Source organism: Ambystoma mexicanum, chromosome 12, assembly GCF_040938575.1.
Source record: "Ambystoma mexicanum isolate Mex_15411 chromosome 12, UKY_AmexF1_1, whole genome shotgun sequence".
NCBI lineage: Eukaryota > Metazoa > Chordata > Amphibia > Caudata > Ambystomatidae > Ambystoma > Ambystoma mexicanum.
In genome coordinates this window covers 245,541,216-245,563,388 of record NC_090936.1, presented here as the reverse complement: position 1 = coordinate 245,563,388, position 22,173 = coordinate 245,541,216, and the positions used below count along the sequence as shown (strand labels likewise).

The 22,173-nt window shown below is 46.0% G+C and overlaps 1 protein-coding gene across 1 annotated transcript in view; it reads left to right on the top strand.

Moving 5' to 3' along the window:
- The window catches only part of SLC15A5 (solute carrier family 15 member 5), a 435,391-nt gene that overhangs the window by 30,769 nt on the left and 382,449 nt on the right, over positions 1-22,173 (top strand). The window lies entirely within an intron of this gene.

Genomic DNA, 22,173 nt, shown 5'->3' with positions numbered 1-22,173 from the left:
GGGTTTCTGGTGACGCTGGATCTCTGAAGCATTGGTTCCATTGGTGCAGCTGTTGTGGGTTATATGCGGCCACAGAGTACCAAGCCTTTACGTCAGCATGTTGGCTAGAGCAAGGAGCCAACAACGTCGTGCATGTGAAGAGGTACATGGATGTTTATGGCTTGACAGCTATTGGGCCTCATTACGAGTCCAGCGGTAGCCGTGCCAGTAAAACCTGCAGGCTGGCGCGGGACTTGTGATCAATTACTGCCGCCTCACTTGCCGGAATAACCGGGGCATTACAGCCCCGGCGGTCCGGTAAGTCAGGCGGCGGCAATTGTTATTCCCCATTTCCATTCGAGTCCCATAGGACTCAATGGGAATGGGGAGGGTGGAAGCATCGGCACTGTGCGCAACAGTGCCTCTGCTTCCGTCAAAGTCTGCTGGCGGGTGCTGTTCCACCCGCCAGGGTCACACCTGCTGGGCGCAACGGCACCCGCCTGCAGACTCGTAGTTTGCCGGACCGGCAACAACGGTGCCGGTAAGTTTACCGGCACCGTTGTTTCCGGACCGGGAAACTTGTATTTGACTACGCATGCCGTGGTCAATAAGTATGTTGGCAAGCAGCGTGCGTGGCGGGGCTCAGTGGATCGAGTTTGGCGCGCAAAGGCCTTTTCATTAATTTTGAATGTGCAGCACCACCAGAAACGGTCGGAGATTCAATTATGATGCACATGAGGTTGTGAAATGCTGTGACTACGGGCTGGATGAGCGCAGCAGCCCTGGAGAGATAAGACATGAGGGAACGCTTTTTGTTGTTGCGTCCACGCAGTGGCGCAAGGAAGGATTACTGAATATTATTATTAGTTGTGCGATTGTTTTCCGCACTCATTTTGACTTAAATTGGTGTTTTGTTTCCTCTACCCGGGAGGTATGGGGAAAGATTGCAGCCTCATAGGGAAACAGTAAAGCACTTAAAATGAAAATAATGAAATGCTGAAAAAGTATGATTATTTTACATGTATTTATCGGAACGGGGTGTGGTTTTAAAGCAGTGAAACATGGCATTAAGGATTTTAGCTGGGAATATGTTAGGAGTGTAAAGTGATATACAATGTGATGTCTGAAACATTAAGGGTGTTGTTCATGCAGGGTTGTCAGTACAAAGTGTTGTGTGATGTTTAAATATTCCCAGGTTAAGGTGCAATTAGTGCACCAAAGAATAGATTTGCATATTTGAGAGTTTGGAGAAGTACACTGTTTGCAAGTTCGGGTGTAATTTGTGAACCATGTAGTTATCTCTTGGGTGTAATGCGTACACCACTAAGGTATGTTTTGGACTAAGGTATGTTTTGGGTGCAATTGTCACACCATGTATGCGTGTGGTGGGTGTGGGTATTACACCATGAAGGATGGGAGTGCCTGTAGGAAGCTTTGGGTGTAGAATGGTACACCGTTAACAGTGTTAACATTTATTTTAATGTGCCATTTAGTAGGGATTTTTGTGAGAATTCGTTTTTTTTGTGTGGAGACTGTGGAGGGCAGGGGTGCCTGATCAACACTTCTCTTAAAGATTCTTATTGCATTCTCATTTATAATACATATGTGTGGGTTTAAATGTGGCTCTTAACGTGGAAGTTGAAGATTGGAGAAGATGTCGTTTTTTGTGTGTAAAAGTAGGTTTGTGGTAAGAGTTTCTGACAATTGTTGTAGGAGTTTTACACTAGGTAAGAACACGTTTTGTAGAATTTTGGAGTGTATGGCATCAGGTAAGAGAATGTGCTTGATTATATTGTTGTAGGAGTTTTTGACCCCATGTAGGAGTAGGTGTTTTTGTAGTTTTAGGGCGTTCTTTACTTGGGAGCTTTTAAGTGTCTGCGAGTTGGCGTGGTACGGCTTTCTTGCACAGTTGTGCAGGTGATACATAGGAGTTTTGACACAAGATGCATATTAGTGTCTTGGAGTTTTCTGCCATTTGGAGTTGTTTGTTGTCAGGGTCTTGATGACAACAAAGCACTGTTTTGCATGTAGGTATGTCATGTGTAGCAGTTGTGTTAGCCTGGTTGTGGCATACGTGGATTGTGTAGTAGGTAGTGCACTGTAGTATAGCCAGTTACAAGTCATAATTATTTTTTTAGTTTTAGAAGCTGTGTTGCCTGAACATGGGACTGATCAACCTGTGTTTGGGTGACAGGTGAGGTTTTGTTTTAGTGTGACCTTGGTGTTCTGAGTGACCTTTCTGTCTTTTCTTCCTTAAATCTGCTTTGAGGGCAATTTGCATGTGGTCGGGGTCAAGTTTTGTTGTGGTCTTGGTGGTATTCGTGGTTGTTTTCTTAGGATGTTTGTTTGGTGATTGCTGGCATGACAGGATTTCAGTTGTTTGGTTGCTCTTTGTAGTTGAGCAGGGTAGCGCTCAGGAGTGACAGATCTGAGGACCTGGTGTGGCAGGCCAGGTCATAAGGAGGTTATGTTTTGTATGGATGGTTGTGAGTGTAGTTAGGTTTCTACCGTTGATTAGCGGTTATACCCTCTTGTGGGTAGTTTGTGCTTGAGTGTGGCATACTCAAGGCTCTGGTGTGGCAGGCCAGGGCATAATGGACTGTTTGTTTTGTTTTGGAGTGTGACTCATCCTGTTGTGCATTTGTAGTCAGTATGGTCTGGTTCTGAGCGGTTGAGTAGGATTGAGTGTTAGACTGGTTCTTGTGTTCTGTTAGGGAAGGAGGTGTATTGTAACGGCCATGAAATGGCCATCAAATGGTTTGTGTCTTTTTTGGCTGACAGAATTCAGCGGGTGACATTCGGGGGTACACCTCTGATCCTATCGTATTGTGTGGGGTTCCACAGTTATCCTCCTTGTCCCCATTAATATTTAATTTGTACATGCGACTGGTCTTATACATTGTGATGAGTCTTGGGCTGAGTTACCATTCATAGTCCAATGACATTCAAATTTACATCAAGATCGTAAACATGGCGGACGCCTTCACCAAAGTCAATCAATGGCTAGTAGATATTAACAAATGGATGACTAATAACCAGCTGCAGTTTAATGCAGCAAAAACCAAGCTCGTTCTGTTTGGTCCCATGCAGTGGGTTTTGACTGCTAAGAAATCCTCCACCCCTAGTGTCCTCGGTGAGGAGCTACAATACGCTTCACAAATTACGAATTTGGGCTGTGTGTGGCAGGAGAATTTGGGAAGTGAAGCACAGGTGGGGGCTAAGGTCAAGGCAGTTTATTACTCACTGAGGATGCTCCGGAGAGTTCTACCATTCATACCTGCGGAAGGTCAGGCGGCTGTAGTGGGAGCCATGACAAATACCCACTTGGACTACTGCAATAGTCTGCTGATGGCCATCCTGGCTGCAGAAGGCCCAGAATGCCACACTCAGGCTGGAAGGCCTGCTTGGGAGAAGGGATCCGGTCTCCCCCCTTCACAGAACCTTGCATTGGCTGGTGGTGGAGGACTGGATCAAGTTCAAAGTGGCCTGCCTAATTTTCAAGTGCTTGGAGAAGCGGCTGACCTTGAGGGAGTTGGAGGTGGAGGAGCGAAGAGCTCGAGTAGGAAGGTATTTATAAAGAGAGAGTTGGAGGTATTGAGGACCCAAGCCCCAGAAGGCCTTGTGGACAATGCAGAGGATCTCGCACTTAATCCTTGCAGCCATTGGTAGCCAATGCAGAGATTTCAGTGCTGGAGAGACACGATGCCTGGGCTTGAGGCCAAGGACAAGTCTTGCAGTCCTGTTCTGGATGAGTTGCAGAGGGCGGAGAGTAGAAGAAGGCACATTTAGAAAGATGCTGTTGCAGTAGTCCAGCCTACAGAGAACCTGAGCTCTGGAGACAGTGAGCATCTGGGGAAGGAGAGGAATGGAATACTACCTCTGAGGAGGTGCAGTTGGTATTTTGACTTCTTAGAAATGTCAGAGATGTGAGGAGAAAAAGAGAGTGTGGAGTCGAAGATGACCCTGAGGTTCTTAGCCTCACAGGTGGGAGCAGGAAAAGGGCCAAGGGAGTCCGGCCAGAGAGTGATAGGAAAGGAGGGTGCAGGTGTGTGCCGATGAGGAGAATCTCTGTCTTACTGCCAATTCTTTTTTTTAAACCTTTATTTTTGGTCATTTTCAATGATAACAATAAGCCATACTGTCATGATGCTCGCTCCCGGGCAGCCGGTTCAAGCCCTGCGTTCCCGAAAGCGGACATCCAGTCCCCAAGGAAGGACCCAGCACCCCCATATAGGGGCCCTTTGGACAGTGTCCTGGCGCCTATGGCGCCAGGCTCATAAAAGACATCAGTCCTGGCGCCATAGGCGCCAGGCTCATTATGGGAGTGCTTGGGTGCACTTACCTGATGCAGACCATGCTGCAGGATCCCGGCCTCCTTGAGGCCTGAAAGGAACTACTTTGCCTGTGGGACTAATTTACCATCTGGGCGTGGTCGGGGAAGGATACATACCTGATTGGAGGAAGGATACATACCTGGAACTTCTTCCAAGGCTATTTAAACCCCACTCAAACAGCCACACGTGCTTCACGTTGTTCTGTATCTAGCAGCTGGACGCTCACCGTGTCTGCTTCTGCATCCTGACTTCTGCCACGCCTGCCAGCATCCTGGATCACCTGCAAAGGAAGAGAAGAAGAGAACAGAAGAAGGAAAAGTCCTTACCTGCTAAATCCGCATCCCGGAGACATCTCGCCGACAATCCTGAAAAAGAAGACTTTTATTTAAAAGCTCATCGCGTCGATTGCTGCAGCGCCGCATTACACTCACCTTTACAGGGCGCCTACATGTTCAGCAGCGATCATCCGGATTCGCAGTCACGCCCCAGCGCCTAGGGAGAAAAAGACAAGAACAAAAGGTGAGAGAGAGAAGGGAATAAGGAAAGCTAAATCTCCATGGTAAGACTTACCTGTTGATTCATTCCCTCTTCATTTCTGGTCCGCGCCGCATCCTGGCATTTCCGGACCCCGGCCCCTAAGAGGAAAAAGAGACATCAGCGTTAATGAGCGAATGAAACGACATTACCAAAAAACGCTCATTAAAGACTTACCTGATTTCTACAAGGATTTCACCTCTCATCTCGGGTCGGTGCCTGTTCCCCGGCATTCCGTACCCCGGCCCCTATGGGGAAAAAGACACTAGCATTAGTACATTAATGCATGGACACAAGGGGAACCTCTTATCAAAAAACTGACCTGGAAGCCAAGCAAGTTTGGTTCTCACCAATCCGAAAATCCAGTGAAGTAACTGGATACCAACGCGCCCCTGCATCAGAAGCAGGATGGAGAGCTCATCCTTCCAGACCCTAAGGTGAGACGCTACGGGGAATCACAGAAGGGTTTCGAGGAGGGTGAGAGGGGAAAGTGGGAGGCCGATTGCATTCCCCCGCAGACAGTTAATCCCCTATTTTCGCCTACAGAAGGATACTTCTGCGAGCCAGACAAGCCAGATTTGGGGGCTCGGTCCAGTCCGTCTTCCGAACCCTGCGCATCACCTTAGAAGAGGTCACAGCAGCACGAACCAGGCCAGCGCCTCCGTGGGAGTCAGGTGAGCGTTACACATACAAAATGTTACAGCGCTCCGTCATGTGTTGCCCGATCTCCCGCTCCCCCCTACAGTTGTCCAAAAATGTCATGGTTCAACATGCTCCATACTCCAAATATATCACTATCATTATAGATCAGAAGGGTTCAGAATTAGTTTGCCACGTGTATCGGTGGCCTCTTGGTAGAGTTCAGTCTGCTGTCGTTAACAAATGGTTGATGTAGGGCTCCCATATATCCAGAGGTCTTGTGTGAAGGGGTAAAATTCTGATGAAGTTTGACTTCTTATCATGGCAATACACCACATCTTGTAGCCACGCTTGTAAAGTCAGAAGAGGACCTTTCTCCCACGTCATGGCTATACGTCGTTGTGCTAGTACCAGCAGTAGTCCAGCTAACCTGCTCACTGCTGCTTGCATGTTTTTAGTGTACTCTAGCATCGCTGCCATAGGGCCTGGTTTGAGATGTTCCCCTATTATCGCTGGGGGCTTATCTAGTACCTTGTACCAGAATTGTCTGATCGGCGGACAGTGCCAGGCCACGTGTAGAAATCCTGCAGAGGATTCCCTGCATCTTTCGCAGGCTGCTGATTCAGATGGGCAGTGTCTCTGCAATCTGACTGGTGTGTGATATGCCTGGTTTACAAAGTTGAAATGGATAAGTTTATACCTTGTATTTGGGGACACCTTTCGCATTTGCGTATATATGTCCAGTCTTCCTCCGCTATCGTGTCTCCTAGTGTCCTTTCCCATCTCACTTTTGGAGCTGTCGGCTGTTTTGTGATGCTTGTCAGTAGGTCTTTGTAGATATTAGACACTAGTCTGCCTTCTCTTTGTGTTTGAATCACCCTAGTTGCCATGTGGGAATGAAGGGAGCAGTGAACTGAGCGTGTGTCTGAGTCGGAAGTATAGAAAAATGTCTAAGGCGGAGTCTGCCCCCTTTCTCGTGCTTGTTGGACAGTTAGAAAATTTCCATCCACGAACCAGTCATTTAGAGTGTCAATCTTTAACTTATCCGCCCATTCTTCTCAGTCGTGAGTGGTATCCCCGGTATGAATCATGCCGGAAGACTGGGGGAGAACCTGACCTCGACCCCACATTTATGTGCGATCCTTTTCCATATCTCATATGTGGTCAGCCTTATATTCAGAGTTTTTGGGGGCACGTGGAGATGACCTATGATGGCTGCTTGCAAAAGATTAGGGGTTATCAGGGCTCGCTCAATTTGGACATGTGGACGAATGATTTGGGTGGCGAACCAGTGACCCAGGAATTGCAGTAGGAACAGCCCAGTAGTAGCATTCTAGATTGGGGAGCGTTAATCCGCTCTTGGTTATTGGTTGAATAAGGGTTGTATGGGCTACTCTCGCTGGTTTGCCTGCCCATATTAACTCAAGGATTAGGCTCTGCAGGTGTTGGAAGAATTTCCTTGATAATAATAGCGGTATACAGATATAGTAGTTTAGGCAGTATGACCATTTTCAATATCGAGACTCGTCCCCATAATGTGAGTTGTAGGCATCTCCACCTAGATATTTTGTCGCAGAGCGCTTCTATCACTCTCCCATAGTTGTACCAGTAGAGTTCTTCATAGTTTCTGGATAGCATGATTCCTTAATAGCTGAGGACTCCAATTTAAACTCGAAATCATCTTTGAACTCTGTTGTGCCAGCCATTAAGTGGGATACGACTGATTTTGTGTGATTGTTATTTTATACAGAAAAGGATCCAAACTTGAGCACTTCTCTCATTGCTGGATTCAAGTTTGTCTCTGGGTCGTTAATAAAAAGGGCCACATCATCAGCATATAAGGATAAAACCAGTTTATGGGGACCTAAGGTGAGGTCTCTCTCTAATTGTCTGGTTCTGAGGTTTGCAGCCAGTGACTCCATTGCAAGCTCGAACAGGAGGGCTGACAGAGTTCCCTAGGCCTAGTTTCTTTAATACTGCGAAGAGGTATGGCCATTTGACTGAGGCCTTTTCTGCAACCAGCAGTACTGCCACTGCATGGGCCGATGGTTCCAGCGCTTCTATGATCCTGAAGAGCTGCCAGATTCCAAAAGTTGTATTCCACCCGGTATGAATCCTGCCTGGTGCGCAATCACCAGGCCTGGCATCAGTTGAAGCAGTCGGGAGGTAAGCACCTTAGCAAGGATTTTATTATCTACATTTATCAGTGACACTGATCTATACGAGGTGCATTCTGCCGGGGGTTTCTCGTGTTTGTGAAGCAAGACTACATTCGCCTCACGCAATCTGGGGGGTAGACATTCTTTCTCCAACACCTCTTCATATACTGATAACAGTATCAGCGCTAGAATCGTGGCAAATGCTTTGTAAAATTCCACTGTTAGACCATCAGTGCCTGGCGATTTGGTCCCCGGCAGCTCCTGGATCTCTTCGAGTGTGATTGGTCTGTTCAGGACGTCCCTTCTTTTACCCTCCACTCAATACAATTCTATGTTGTTGAAGTACCCACTAAGAGCCTCTCGGTCGTTCGGGACCTTGGAACTATACAGGTCATGGTAGAAGGCCCAAAACGTTTCCTCTATTTCACCTTTGGTGTAGACTAATTTTCCCTGTGGGACGCGTACAAATTCTACTTGTGGGGGCTGTCTATCTGCAGCTAGCAGCCGGGCCAGGAGATCTTCCGGCTTTTGGCCTTCGCCGTATTGCCGAATCTGATGGCCTCATGCCAAATACCGGCCCTCGCGGTCGGTGTTGGTTCTGAATATATCAAGTTCCTCCCTGAGGAGGGTTAGTGTATGAGGATCTTTAAAGTCAGTATATGTACGCTCCAATTCTTTTAATCGAGTTTCATTATCTGCAAGTTCCCTTCTAATGGTTTTCAGAATCCCATTCTCTTTGGTCATACATATTCCACTTGTGTAGCATTTTAATGTTTTGCCACAGGTTCCCGCTCGATGTTACTAACTATTGGTTAATAGTGAGAAAAGCTGTAATCTCTTCTCCAAGATCCTGGGCAAACACTGGGTCTTGGAGTGCTCCTGACTTGAATCTCCAGCTGTGGCTATTCATTCTGTCACCCAAAAGGGTGCACAGCAAAGTGTCTGGGGAATGGTCAGAAAGTGTTCTCGGGAGTATCTGACACTCACCCCACTGGAATCCCCCCAACTGAGACACTAGTAAATAATCTAGCTGCAAGCTGGTGCGGTGGACCCATGAGTGGAAGGTGAATTTCTGAACATCCCTGTGACTGCATCTCCACACGTCTATCAGGTTGTAGGTCTTGCAGAATTCATGGATTTGGAGGCTTGGTTTAGTGGGTGTGTTGGTGGCTGTGTTCCATTTGTCACATTCAGGGTCCAGTGTGCTGTTCAAGACACCGCCCCCATACTGTGTCAGCCCCAGTAAGTGTGTCATCACCCAGTCGAAGGTGTTAGTGCCATCTATGTTTGGGCCGTACAAGTTCACTAGTACCACTGCATTGCCTTCAAGTACCTCATGGACAATGAGCATTCTACCATCATCGTCTCATGCTACTGATACTAATCTGAACTTTACTCTCTTGCTTATCAGTATGTCAACCCTTTTGGCATAGGATGAGAAGGAAGCATAGTACCTGTGGCAACCCCAACTAGAGGCCCACCAACTTTCAGAGGACGGAAGGAGGTGGATTTCCTGAATGAAGGCGATGTCTACATTATGTCTTCTTAGGTATTGAGATACCTTCCGGGTCTTAGCCGGGTTGTTCCCCACTCTTATGTTCCATGTTGCTATCTTATATGGTTTTGGCTTGTTTCATTTTTACCCAGGTTATGTTCCCTTTCCTTCTGTGTGGCCTGTTTTGGTATTTGCAGGTCTCTTTTGATTGCTCAATATTAACCACGGGGTCAGTTGGCGGGAGCCTGGTCCTCGCTCAGTGCTGTTTCTTGTGTGATTCCCTTTCCCCACCCAATAGAATTCCCCCCTTATTTCCCTTTTGCAAGAAACGCCCAACTTGGCCGTCAGCAAACTCCCCCTCCCCCGCCCGGTAACTTCAAAACATTGCTGTGCTCAGGGCTCTATTGCCCAGCCAAGCCTGCTGGCTCCCATCTGGTTGCGTCTTTAGTCCTGCCCAACGGTCTTAATTGTGGTGTGTCGCCTATTAACAAAGAATTGGGGACACATCCCGAGTTACCTTTCAGGTGTATATCGTTTAACTAATTCCATAATATTCGGTGATCATTGTGGTTTGCAGTTTTCACATACAGTAGGGTTTTCAGCTTGGGTCCCTCCTGTCTCGACCGCCTCTTGCCGTTCTTGGTTTGTTGGTGGAGGGTCGACAGCCGGCCTCGTCTAAAAAGCTTCTCACAGCTTTGGGCGATGTGAAGAACTGTGTTTTCACTGCATGTTGGACTCAGAGTTTTGCCGGAAAAAGCATGGAGTACTGGAGTTGAAAAATCTGGGTAAACTTGTATCCGGTCTCCGTCATAGTGTAGTTCACCTTTCTCCCCGGTGAGCCGCAGGATTGTGTCACGGTCCATGTAATTGAGAAAGCACACAACGATGGGGCGCAGACGTGCACCCGGGACCGGACGGCTGGCCGGCACCCTGTGTGCTCTCTCCACCCCAAAGAAATGGGATAAGGAGGGTTCCCCAAACAGCTCTTTGCACATGGTTTCAAGGAAGTCCTCCATTTTCTGTGGGTTCTGCCTCTCTCTCACCCCCTCAAAACGTATGGTGTTACGATGATTCGCCCTTCTAGGTCCTCATTCTTGGCTACCACTCCTTTTATTTGTGCCTCCAATGCCAAAACTCTGGTGTTCAGTGCATACTTCCATCTTCCAGGTCCGACACTCTTTGCTCTGGTGTATCAAGCCTGCCGCCATGCTTGTCTAGTCGGTGTTGCAGCAGGTCAACGTTCGAGGAAAGATTGTCCAGTTTAGGGTCTAGGTTCCCTGCCTTCTTGTTCCATGGTTGACGCCAGGGGTTCTGGCCCTGTGTGCATACTTGGGGGTTTGGTGGCAGATCCTGCTTCAAAGTTCAGCTTCCTTTGAGATTTATCTGATTTTCCCATTGTTTGGGGTTCGTTTGTGACAGTGTCCGAGTGGCCTTTGCGATGGGCGATAGGACCGGTCAACGGTCGCAGGTTCGACACTGACAGAGCAAACCAAGTAACTGGTCTCTCGAGGGCCTCGGATATCCTGTCCGTTAATATCCTGTTTGCTGGTCTTCTGGAATGATTAGTGTGTCTTTGTCCCTAGTCGGTAGCACTCAACCTTGATTTCTGTTTCTACACGTGAGGTCAGACCTGCATTGCTATTGTCGGGCTTTTCTCTGTTTTAAGTTTGCGGGTAGTTGTTCGGTCTATCCTCTATGGTACAATGTCATCCGCAATCCTGGTCTTGTCGCCTCTAACACCACATGTAGTTCGTGCCTACGTTGGACTGTGTTCTCTTGGGGAGCCTGTCCTTGCAGGAAATGTTGGTGCTGCCTCTACCGCTCAAGTGTCAGGCTATTCAGGCGAACCTGTTCTCAGTAAGATCTTATTCTCATGGCTAGGGTGTGCAGATCCAGTGCTTCGTCTTTTTCTGTGCAGGTAGGCAATAACCCCCACACCTCGGGCTGAGGTTCGAGGTGCCACCCCACAAAGTTCAAAATGTGCGCTGCCACAATGGTGATGCCGTTACCGCACCACAGGTTTGGCAAGGCTGATCTGTAGTTATACCTTGTACTCCTCTTTGTTATCCTGTTAGCTGTGGTCCGCTCTGGAGTCGCGCCGTCTCAGTGATCAGGAGCTTTTTTGCCTTGTACGTTTAATCCCCAATGCGGTTCAGTGCAGGTTGTTCCAGTTTGATTATGTTAGGGGGTGCGAGGGTCCTAGCTACTGCTCCTCCCTGCACAAGGCTAGGCCTGTTGTGGGGTATTGGTGTGATCACAGAAATGCCTCCTTTCACACAAAGTGCTGGGGTGGGGCCTCACGCCCCGGCCAGAGACTTCTGCCTCCGTCTCAGTTAGGAAGTGTGCTTCGGATTCGGATCTGCTGGGCTATTTCAGGCCTTATTCCCTCCAGGGCGCCTCATCTGCGTGGATCCCATTGTGCAGCATTCCGCTTCCCTTTTCAGTCCGCCCGGGCCTGTTTCAGCTGGCGGTTGAGGGGATGAGGGAGGTGGTGGGAAGGGAGCTCACTACACAGGCTGCTCTTTCGGCTGCATCCTGTGGCACTTTTCACTTGGCCTTGCTTTGCTGATGATGGGAGGGCAGGGAATCTGACTCCCAGTTGCCGGATTCACCCTCCGACCTAGCGCCAATTTGTGTTCCCACTCACGGTTTCATGAGTATATCGCTTGGGGGGTCTTGAGTCCGCTCACCTCACAAGCTTATGTCCGGTGTAGGTGCGCTGCAGTTCAGGAGCAGTCAGACGCTGGCGCGGGTCCTTCTCTCTGTGCGTATCAACAAACGTTGTTTTTCCACCCCTGATCTGTCCAGTCTCGTTGGTTTGGGTGTCGGATGTCCAAATGTCACCCCGAGGGGGTTTTGCCTGACTCAGTGTTGTCAGTGTGCCCCGTCTCCACTCTGCCACTGCCGTATGGGAAGGCCATCACCCGCGTGTCATCTCACGTAGTGCCAGCACTCTGGATAAGGACCGCCAAGGTAGTGTTACCGTTGTTGTACTCCGAGGTGCCATTCGCCTTGACTCCCTCTCTTCTGGATCCTTTTTTAGAAAAATCTTTCCCCGCTTTTAGTGACATCAATCGGGTTCTTCCGGATGGATATTTCGGCACCACATCCGTCTTCGGCTGGTCGCTTATGTTACGTTGGAGTCAAGGCTGAGTTCCCGCTCCTGCGCAGATTCAGCGATCTCGCTGATGCAAGCTTGTTGGTGTGAAAGTCGACTCTCCGGTTCCAGGGGTGCTTTAGGCAGCTACCACGTTCAGTTTGTGTCACCTTAGGCACCTTGGGCATGATTTAAATCAGGATTTTTTGGGAGCACCGCTTAGAGCTCACAGGGGAGCCACCATCTTGGTTGGGCTCACTAGTCCCCTCTCCTTACTGGCATTAAGGCAGAGATCTTTGGCGGCTCACCACTCCTGGATAGCAGACAGACAGTCAGAGATGAGAGAAGGAGAAGAGGTGGCAGAGGGGAGCCCGAAAACGAGCTGAGTGTCATCCACATAGCACTGAAAATTGGAGCAGAGAGTGGCAATGCGGTGATTGAACAGCCAGGAAGGGAGGTTAGACCCCTGGGGAACACCACAGGTAGAGAGTGAGATAGAGGAAAGGAAGGACCCAAGTTGGACCTGGGAGGGTCGATCAAAGAGGAATGAGGTCAGCCAGGCCAGGGCCTGATCAGTGATACCCAGGTAATTACGGAGACGATTGAGCAGGATGGCATGGTTGACAGTGTCAAAAGCAAGAGATAGATCGAGTAAGATGAGGACAGAGGGGAGATTAGAATCAATGAACTGCATGAACTGAAACCGAGTGCTTCACGAGTACTGTTGTGGCTGTGTTGTGGCTCCAGGACCCTAACGCTGTTTCCAGGTAAATTCAACTCTAATGGTACTCTAATACAGTTAAAATATTAAAAACGTGTGCATTCACCAAGTGCTTCACGAGTGGTGTTGTGGCTGTGTTGTGGCTCCAGCACCCTAACGCTGTTTCCAGGAAAATTCAACTCCAATGGTATGAACTTGGATAATATACTTATTTACAAACTTTGACCATTCTTGATTACTAATTGCACCTTATCTACGTTCTTTTAGGTACTCTGATACAGTTAAAATAGTAAAAACACTTCACAGACTAAAGCCCCACCCCTTTTTGTATAAATTGGGAACGCGCACATTCACAGAGTGCTTCACAAGGGCTGTTGTGGCTGTTAGGGCTGCTAGGTGGTTAGCGGCCTCTCCCTAACATCCCTCTGTAAGCACAAACATTTGTTTACTTAGTGAGGTGAGGTAAACCCATGTCATCGTGATAACGCCTTTCCCCTTGAAATACTAATAATTCTTATTAATAAGAAAAGGTGCTTGTTCCTTGGTCCACAACATTTAAATGAACAATTGTTTTTGAATGTTCTTTATTTTCGTTGTTTTAATCTGCTTTGTTTGGAATTGCTAATCTAAAAACATGCATAGGCACATAAGTATGGGCGGCGTGTCCTAATATAACCAGGTTGTTTCAATTGCTCTTCACAATCTTGCGCGAGAATAGGATAAGAACCAACATGATTACAGGGAAATAATCGAACAAAACAAATTCTGGTGTCGATATACACCTTGAAGTCCAGAATGGTGTCGAAAGTGGATACTTTAAAGTTAATTGAGCGTTTAAAAAGAACCCCCCTTAAAGGTGATCCCGCCGACAAACTGCAGAGACGTTCAAGATCAACTTCAACGATCACCGACCTCAGATCGTTTTATGCTTCAGACTCTAAAAAGGATATTAACTCAATTATGACTAAAAACAAACAATGACAGATAAGAATAAGCAAAATGAGATACACGAAGCACCCGTACCCATTCTACTGATCGAAATAACAACGCTAATGCTCAATCAAAGTCCGAGCAACCAGACGTTACAGGAAATCGACAACACCTTAAACTTAATTTTCGGCTGACATTGCAAATAAAATTCAAACAACCCAAAACGAGGTGAAACAAAATGAACAGGGTAAAACAACAGTAGTACAAATACATAAGCAGTGGACAACTGCCACGGACACACAATGCTTTCAGAAGGATATTACACCAGATGAACACGCAAAAGCAAAAAAAGCAGATTTACAAGAAGAAATCACGTAAGTCAATAAAGGTGAAATGGAAATGTCCTCACCGGTTAAAAACGCAAAGTTGAGTACCCGCATGATCAATACACCTGATTATGACAAAAACAAGAAAATATACTCATAACTGTCACAATCTCCTTTGATGTATGATAAATCAGTACATATTTCCTCGAGCTTATCAATATCATTTAATAATCAACTCTCGATATACAGCTCCAGAACAAACAGAGAAAGGATCCAAGTGCTTCCACACAATTAGAGAGCACACTAGTAGGAGTATATCTTACAGCCATCAATTCATCGATTCTAACACTGGTCAGGCTGTATGAAACAATGGAAAAAAGCGGTGTGCACAAACAGATCTTATTTATAAATGATTGCAAAAAGAAAGACTGAATAATACTGAGAACAGTTCTGTTGATAACAATATAAAGGGAAAGATAGTCCAAAATGTCCAACAAAGAAAGTCAACTCAAGTTAATGATGACATTATCATGACAACCAAAACCTATACAAGACATAGATCTCCCATCGACCTCAGAAATGTCAAGAAAACCAAAGAAGAAGCCGGAAGAAAAATGAACTTTGAGATTTTCTTAAAGGCAAAAGAAAAAATGAAACACATTGAAAAAAACAAAGAATGTTAAATCTAACACGGGTCATACTCATATAAGATCTAAGCACTTTATTGATGCCCTGACAACACCGAAAAAGGATAAATCACAGTACTATGAAGCAATAAAAATATTAAAAAAGGGCAGAAATAAAAACAACTAGACTGCTTAAGCCCATAACCACTGTACCGATGGAGAATCAATGAGAACCCTTAGATCTATTATTGGATCAACTTGCAATGCAAGATGAACAGGGACAACAACAATATAATTCACCATCTAAAGAGTTAAAGCAACAGCGTTTAGCTCCTAACAAAGATCAGGTCAACAATAAGAAAGTGGTATTTCAAACATTGGAAGACAGAAGAGAAAACATTGCTAAATCATTAATCGTCTTTATGGCCAACGATGCTCCATCACAAAGAATAATATCTAATAGTCACCCTGAATCAGAAAACTGGAACAAATCCAAGATAAATGAAAAACCTAATCCTCAAAGGAGAGAACACGAAGTAGGACATCACTCTCATGCACATTTAGCTAAAAATAAAGAAAAGAGATACATATTATGATTATCATAGAATTATTATACAGTGCAGAGCGGATGGATATCCAATGTACGACTTGAATCAGTCTTCAATCGTAAAGATATTTAGTGAAATTTCTGGACTAGACGATTTATCTACTACAGACATCGACTATGCCGAATTTCTAAACGAATGCTATCTGGTCTTCAAAATATCAGCTGTACAAACTGGAATTCATAATCACCCTCAATCATGATGGAGAAAAACATTCATACCATGAACAAGATTTAAAGGCGCAAATGAAAATAGAGCAAGCTTATAATATAAATGTTCAACCACGTAACCCAAAGATACAACACAAGATGTTGAAATCTAACATCAAAATAAGAACAAGGCAAAACCTCACATATGATCAACAAGACTCAAGTTCTACTAGCAAGCAGAATAATAAACAACACAAGTGACACAAAGGGGGTAGTTAATGGATTATTTGTGCCGAAGAAAATGGGATTTGTGCGCCATTCTGCCCACAAATCTCTGTTTAACAAATGGGGATTTGCGGGCAGAATGGCGCACAAATCCCGTTTTTTTCGGTGCCAATAAACCATGAATTACCCCAAAAGACAATACCTGACAACGAAGAATTGGCAAATCTTAACCGTTCTTATTTATCAGTTGGAATACTCGCAGACATAAACATCTAATTGACACCGTAAAAAACGATCTTCAAAAAGAAAAAATAATAGCCCCACAAGAAACTTGGTTAGTAAAAGGTCCAGTATGGAGCGATTTCAATATCATCACTATCCCGGCTATTAAACAACCTAAAGGTAGACCAAGGGCCGGCCTATCAATTGCAGCAGAAATTTAAACTGGTTGCAAGATTGAGAACGGGGCAAAACTAAACGACCATATACAGTTAGTAAAAATAACGATTCTAGACAGGACCATAACAATGTTAAATATATATTAGAATCATTTGGATGAAATTCTTCATGTATATTGAATCGTTACTTGACAAAATAGCTGATGATCCATCTATAACGACAACAATTATAGCAGGTGACCTTAACATTCATTGTATACCTGATAATAATAAAAAACAGTCCCCTGCAGTTCAGCGCTGGGAAACTTTGATGGCATCAAGACAATTTATAATACTTAATGGAACAATTGAAACAGATATCTCGCCAAGGTCCACGTGGAAGAGAGATGACTAACAAGCCATCATTGACTATATGTACACAGATAAACGTTTTGGGGGGGGGGGAATTGAAACATTTCAAATAATAGCACAAGACACCAGCGATCACAATCAGTTGATGTTAACATGGAAGTGGCCATGTATTCCAAAGGAAAGACAGCTTGCCAAATATGATAATAAGTTCACAGTATCTGGAGGACAATATCAGATACATTGGTCAGGTAGTCAACTCACAGCTCTCCAAGAAATCATGACAAATAAACCGCCATTGAAAGATATCAGGGATGGTTATTATGTGGCAGCTATGCAATTATTTTTGGAAGTTCCAAAAATAAAGGTAAACCATCTTACAAACATAAGCACAATTGTGATGCAGACATTCAAAGTAAAAAAAACTGCTTCGTACACAATTAAGAGCTATTCGAAAACTGCCTTTCCATGATAGATTGGAGCAAACAAAGGAATTAAAATCAAAATATAGGCAATGGATGAAAGCCAGAAGAGCTACAATGTATCAGAATGATAGCCAAACCATGTTATGTACTGTAGCTACTAAGAATTCAAAGCAAATTTGGGAGTTAATCAATTACACCCTGTATAATACACAAGTACCCATACAGTTAAATGCCATATCAGGAAGTGAATGGATAAAACATTTTTCATCCTTATATACATCAGTTGAACAGGATCAATGTTACAGGTTAGCAAATGATACCGAGCACCCTGAGATCAAGGTAAACTTGGAAGACGTAAACATTTTTATATCAAAATTGAGCCTTTCTCGAGCCCCTGGCCCTGACGGCCTAACTAATTTCATGATCAAGCTGAACCCGGATCAAGGGGCACCAATACTCCTGAACATATTTAAGGAGGTACTAACATCTCGGAAAGTCCCGGCATCGTGGCAGAAATCAGTAATAATCCCTGTCTTTAGGAAGGGAAATAGAACACAGGGCATTAACTATCATCCAATCGGTTTATTGGATGCCCAGGGAAATTATTTGCCAAATTGATCATTAGAGACTTCCAACTATGGTTACAAGATACAAATCTGCAAGATCCAAACCAAACTGGTTTTGTGGCAGTGATGGGTACCTCAGTGAATTTAATGATCAATGCAGAAATTCAAACAAGGATGCAAAACATCAGACAGCCTATATATATGGTTTGCATAGACTTTAAAGCAGCCTTCAATTCTATATCTCGAAACAGGCTACTAAATCAACTGAAAAACGCTGGCTGCCCCAGAATCCTACTACATTTCAATACAAATAAGGTTAACCTTGGAAGGACATTTGACCTAGGCCATCAACACTCATCGAGGTCTAACACAAGGATGTCTCATGGCAACAAGTCTGTTTAATTTCTACATAGCTGACATGATCAAAGATTTTGCACAAGAACTCTCTAATGCTCCGTCTCTTGGGATAGCGAAGATCCCTTTGTTATTCTACGCAGATGACTTGGTCCTTATAGCAAAGACACAGAGAGGCCTTCAAAATCTATTATCTGCATTAGATAATTATATCAAGAACAATGACTTACAAATCAACGTACAGAAAACACAAGTACAATATATTCGTCCATCAACGAAATTATGTAAAGGTAGGATTACTTGGCATCTAAATAATAGTGCCCAACAAGTGGTTAACAGCTGCAAATATTTGGGTGTCGATGTCAGCAACCACACTTCAGATATGCCATATCAAAATGAATTACAAATGAAACTGAACACAGCAATCTCCCAAATGAAAATCATCCAGACAAAATATGGAACATTTTCAATTGAACCTGCTATTACATTCTATATGCAAAAAGTCGTTCCAATTATTCTGTATGGCGCAGACGTGAAAAAAGTCAAAAAGGATTTATATTGGGAAAAAAATCAAAGGCACATATTGGAAAGCAGTGCTGAGCCTACCCAACTCTCAGCCAATGGTGATCTTGAGATTTGAACTCAGGATATCTTCCTTAGCCAGCATCTATAAATGGAAAATATGCTTACTTTATAGAACATTTTTGGATCATGGCATAAAACAAACTTTGCCAACTACATTAGCAGCATATATAAAAACATCAAACCATAAATTCCCAACCGAATGGAGAGAACTGGCTGCACAAATACTAACTGAAGCTGATATAACTGAGGAGCTGCTTTAACAAAATCCAACGCGAGCCAAAAAAAAGTTATACCAACAAGTTTGGAAATAAACCATAACTAGTAGTAAAACATATAGGGGCCGATTCATGGAACAAACGTGCGCCGAAAATCCCAGCGCAAGCAGGCGCAAGGTGGCGCAAGCGTGAGAAAGCACGCGCACGCGTGCGAATCAAGGAAGGCGCTGCGCGTGTATACCACTGGTTGTGCGCCAAATCTGTGCGTGGCGCACGCGGGCGCACACGTCATCAGACGGCATGCGCTACGCGCACAGCGAAAGCACACATAGCGCAGCGCACACAACAAAAGTGGGCGGAACAGTGGGTGTAACACGCGGAATGGGGAATAACGCGTGAAAAAGAAGGCGTAACTGGGGAAGTACTGCAGGGAACTACACGGAATGCCCACACGCACGTGAAGAACCCGTATTCATGGATTCGAATACGGGAAACCTGCGCACGGCAAAATACACGCATAGGCGTCAACGCGTCCGCCACAGGAAGGCAGGCGGAAGCATCCCCACGCACAGTATAAAAGTGTGCGCAAACAACAAACACGTATATACAACTACGATGAATGCCCCATTTGTCGCAGCACTTATCGTGGGACACCGCAGGAGGAGGAGAATAGCCAGGGCACGCACTTTTTCACCCCGGACAAGCCTTTTTGGGATGCCTGACAACCAGGTCTACGGCCGGTATAGGTTTCCACCTCGTATCATCCTAGACCTGGTCAGGGAGTGGGAAAATGACCTTACATCCCCCACCCTCTGCTCCCAAGCATTGAGCCCCTTGGAGAAGGTGCTCAATGTCCTGCATTTTTTGGCCACTGGGTCATTTCAGCCGACTACTGCCATAGTGGGGGGCGGGTCTCACAGGCCACGCAGTCACGCTGCCTACACCAGGTCTTGGCAATCATGACAGCGCGCCCCTCAGTCCGCAAGCACATATACATGCCCAGAACACCCGCAGAAAGGCAGGCCGTTGTCCAGAACTTTTACAGGGTGGCACACTGCCCCAAAGTGCTTGGTGCCATAGATTGCACCCATTTGGTCCTATGTCCACCTAGGGCCACTGAGCACATCTACCGAAACCGCAAGCACTGGCATTCCATCAACGTGCAGGTGGTATGCGATGCAAAGGGAATCATCACCTCTGTCTATGCAAACTACCCTGGCTCTACCCATGACAGTTTCATATACAGAATGTCCGCCCTGAGCCTGGCCCTGGTAGCTGGGCAGCATGGCGACACATGGCTCCTAGGTGAGTACAAATGCCTGTGCACATGCATGCATGTCACACACACACAAATACACAAACCCCAACAATCACAACCATCATCACCTCTCCAGGGGACAGTGCCTACCCTCTGAGCAACCACATGATGACGCCAATCTGGAACCCCACCACACCACCCCAGGTAAGATACAACGCTGCCTATATTGCAACCAGGGCCGTAGTGGAGCGCACATTTGGAGTGCTCAAGTCATGCTTCCGCTACCCTTGACCGCTCTGGCGGGCAGCTACTATATGCCACCCCCAGTAGTGTGCAGGATCATTGTGGCGGCATGTGTCCTGCACAATGTTTCAACACGGCAGGGCGTACCGGTGGACATGGTGGTGCCCCCACATCCCCAACTACAGGCTCAGGCGCTGCCCATGGGAGGGGACAGGGCACGTGGCGAGCAAGCCCGGACCCAGCTTGCGGCCACATTTTTCACCTAAACTCCCACCCCTACGGAGAGCACACAGGCCTGACACATACCAGGTGACAATCGATGATGACAAAGAGACACCACCCTGAGAATGTTGCCATGGAAGTGCCACATTGTGTGCATCCCTAGCTACTTAAACAAAAGCAATCCTGTGTGACCAAAAGGCACACATGCAAGGTGTGAATCACACAGACCTGCAAAACAGGCTATGACTATCACTGGTATGTAACCCAAACACTCCAAAACCACAACATGACATGGCAAGCAATAGCTATACACCAACACAGTACCAATAAGGTACACATTGACATGTGACAAATGTAAAGTGGCATCAGACAATGATTCCTGACATGGAATCAGATCAAATGACTGACCAACAACCTCCCACCCAAAAGAAGTCATACCCAAATGCATTCCAACAGTTGTAGTTGTAACATAACAATAAATGCCTGTCTACATGCACATTGTGCATTGCAAAATCAACACTGCAGCTTCTGTGTGCCGTTCCCACCTCATGCAACACACTGCTCAGCGCACAGCATAGTGAACAGCCATTGTGTGTGACACACACCCTGAGCATCACATCTAAGCGACAAACTACATCAAAAAGCAAGTTACGCATGTACAGGATCCACAATTGGTCATAGATCATATGCTGCATGGACGCAGCGGGCACCAGAAGGCAAGCAGAGTGTACATGTGGACATGGAAGGGTGGTTGTACATGTAGTGGATCATAGTGCGAATGTGTGGGTCAGTAGGGACATGCACTCAATATATGCATGTGCAATCAAGTGACCATCAGTTTCCTCTACACATCACATGTGAACATTCACCATGTGTACACCCCAGCATGTCAAGCCACAACTATTCCCTCACACCTGAAAGGTAAACACAACACATGAACAGGCATTGATCAGCAGAATACATCATGTACATAGGATACTGCAATTACAATGTCAGGGTGCGCTTCACACTGTAGGGCAAGGCAACTGTCAACAACAAAACACCCCTCCCTCCCTCACAAATCACCATGACCCACTGAACAACTGCACCTGGGTTATGTAGCCTTCATCCTTGATTTCCACCTGGCCACAGGATCACCCTTCCCCTTTGTCACCATCTCCCACCTTGTGGGCAAAAAGCGTCCAGCACCCTCATAGGCCACCTTGACTTGCAAAAACACCACATCAAAGAGAACTCAAAGCAGGCCAACACAAAAGCCAACCAAAAAGCCTGCAGGCACCAAAACAAACCAGAAGAGCCTCCAGTAGATGACCTGAAGTAGCAGTACGTCACAAAGCCCAAGTACTACCACAATGACGTAACAACCAAAGTAGCACAGTAAAACAATGTCACAACAGGATGTGTACCATGTGTTGTACATAACACAGAATGATGCACCACAAACTGATGTGTACTGTCACAGCTCCCGTGTGCAGGCGCAGGAGTGGCATGAACCAACCACCCCCACTATGGTCTGGGTGCCTGCAAGGTCAAACTCACACAGGCCTCTGAGACCCTGGTGGGGAAGGAGGGTCAGGGATATGCAGTCGGGACAGGCATTGCTATACTGGATAATCGGAATGCGGGGCAGGAGAGGGGAGTAGGATTGACACGGGAAAGTAGGAAATGTACAAAACTGTGCTACTCACATTAACACATACACAAGTACACCAAACTTGATCATCATGCACATAGTAACAA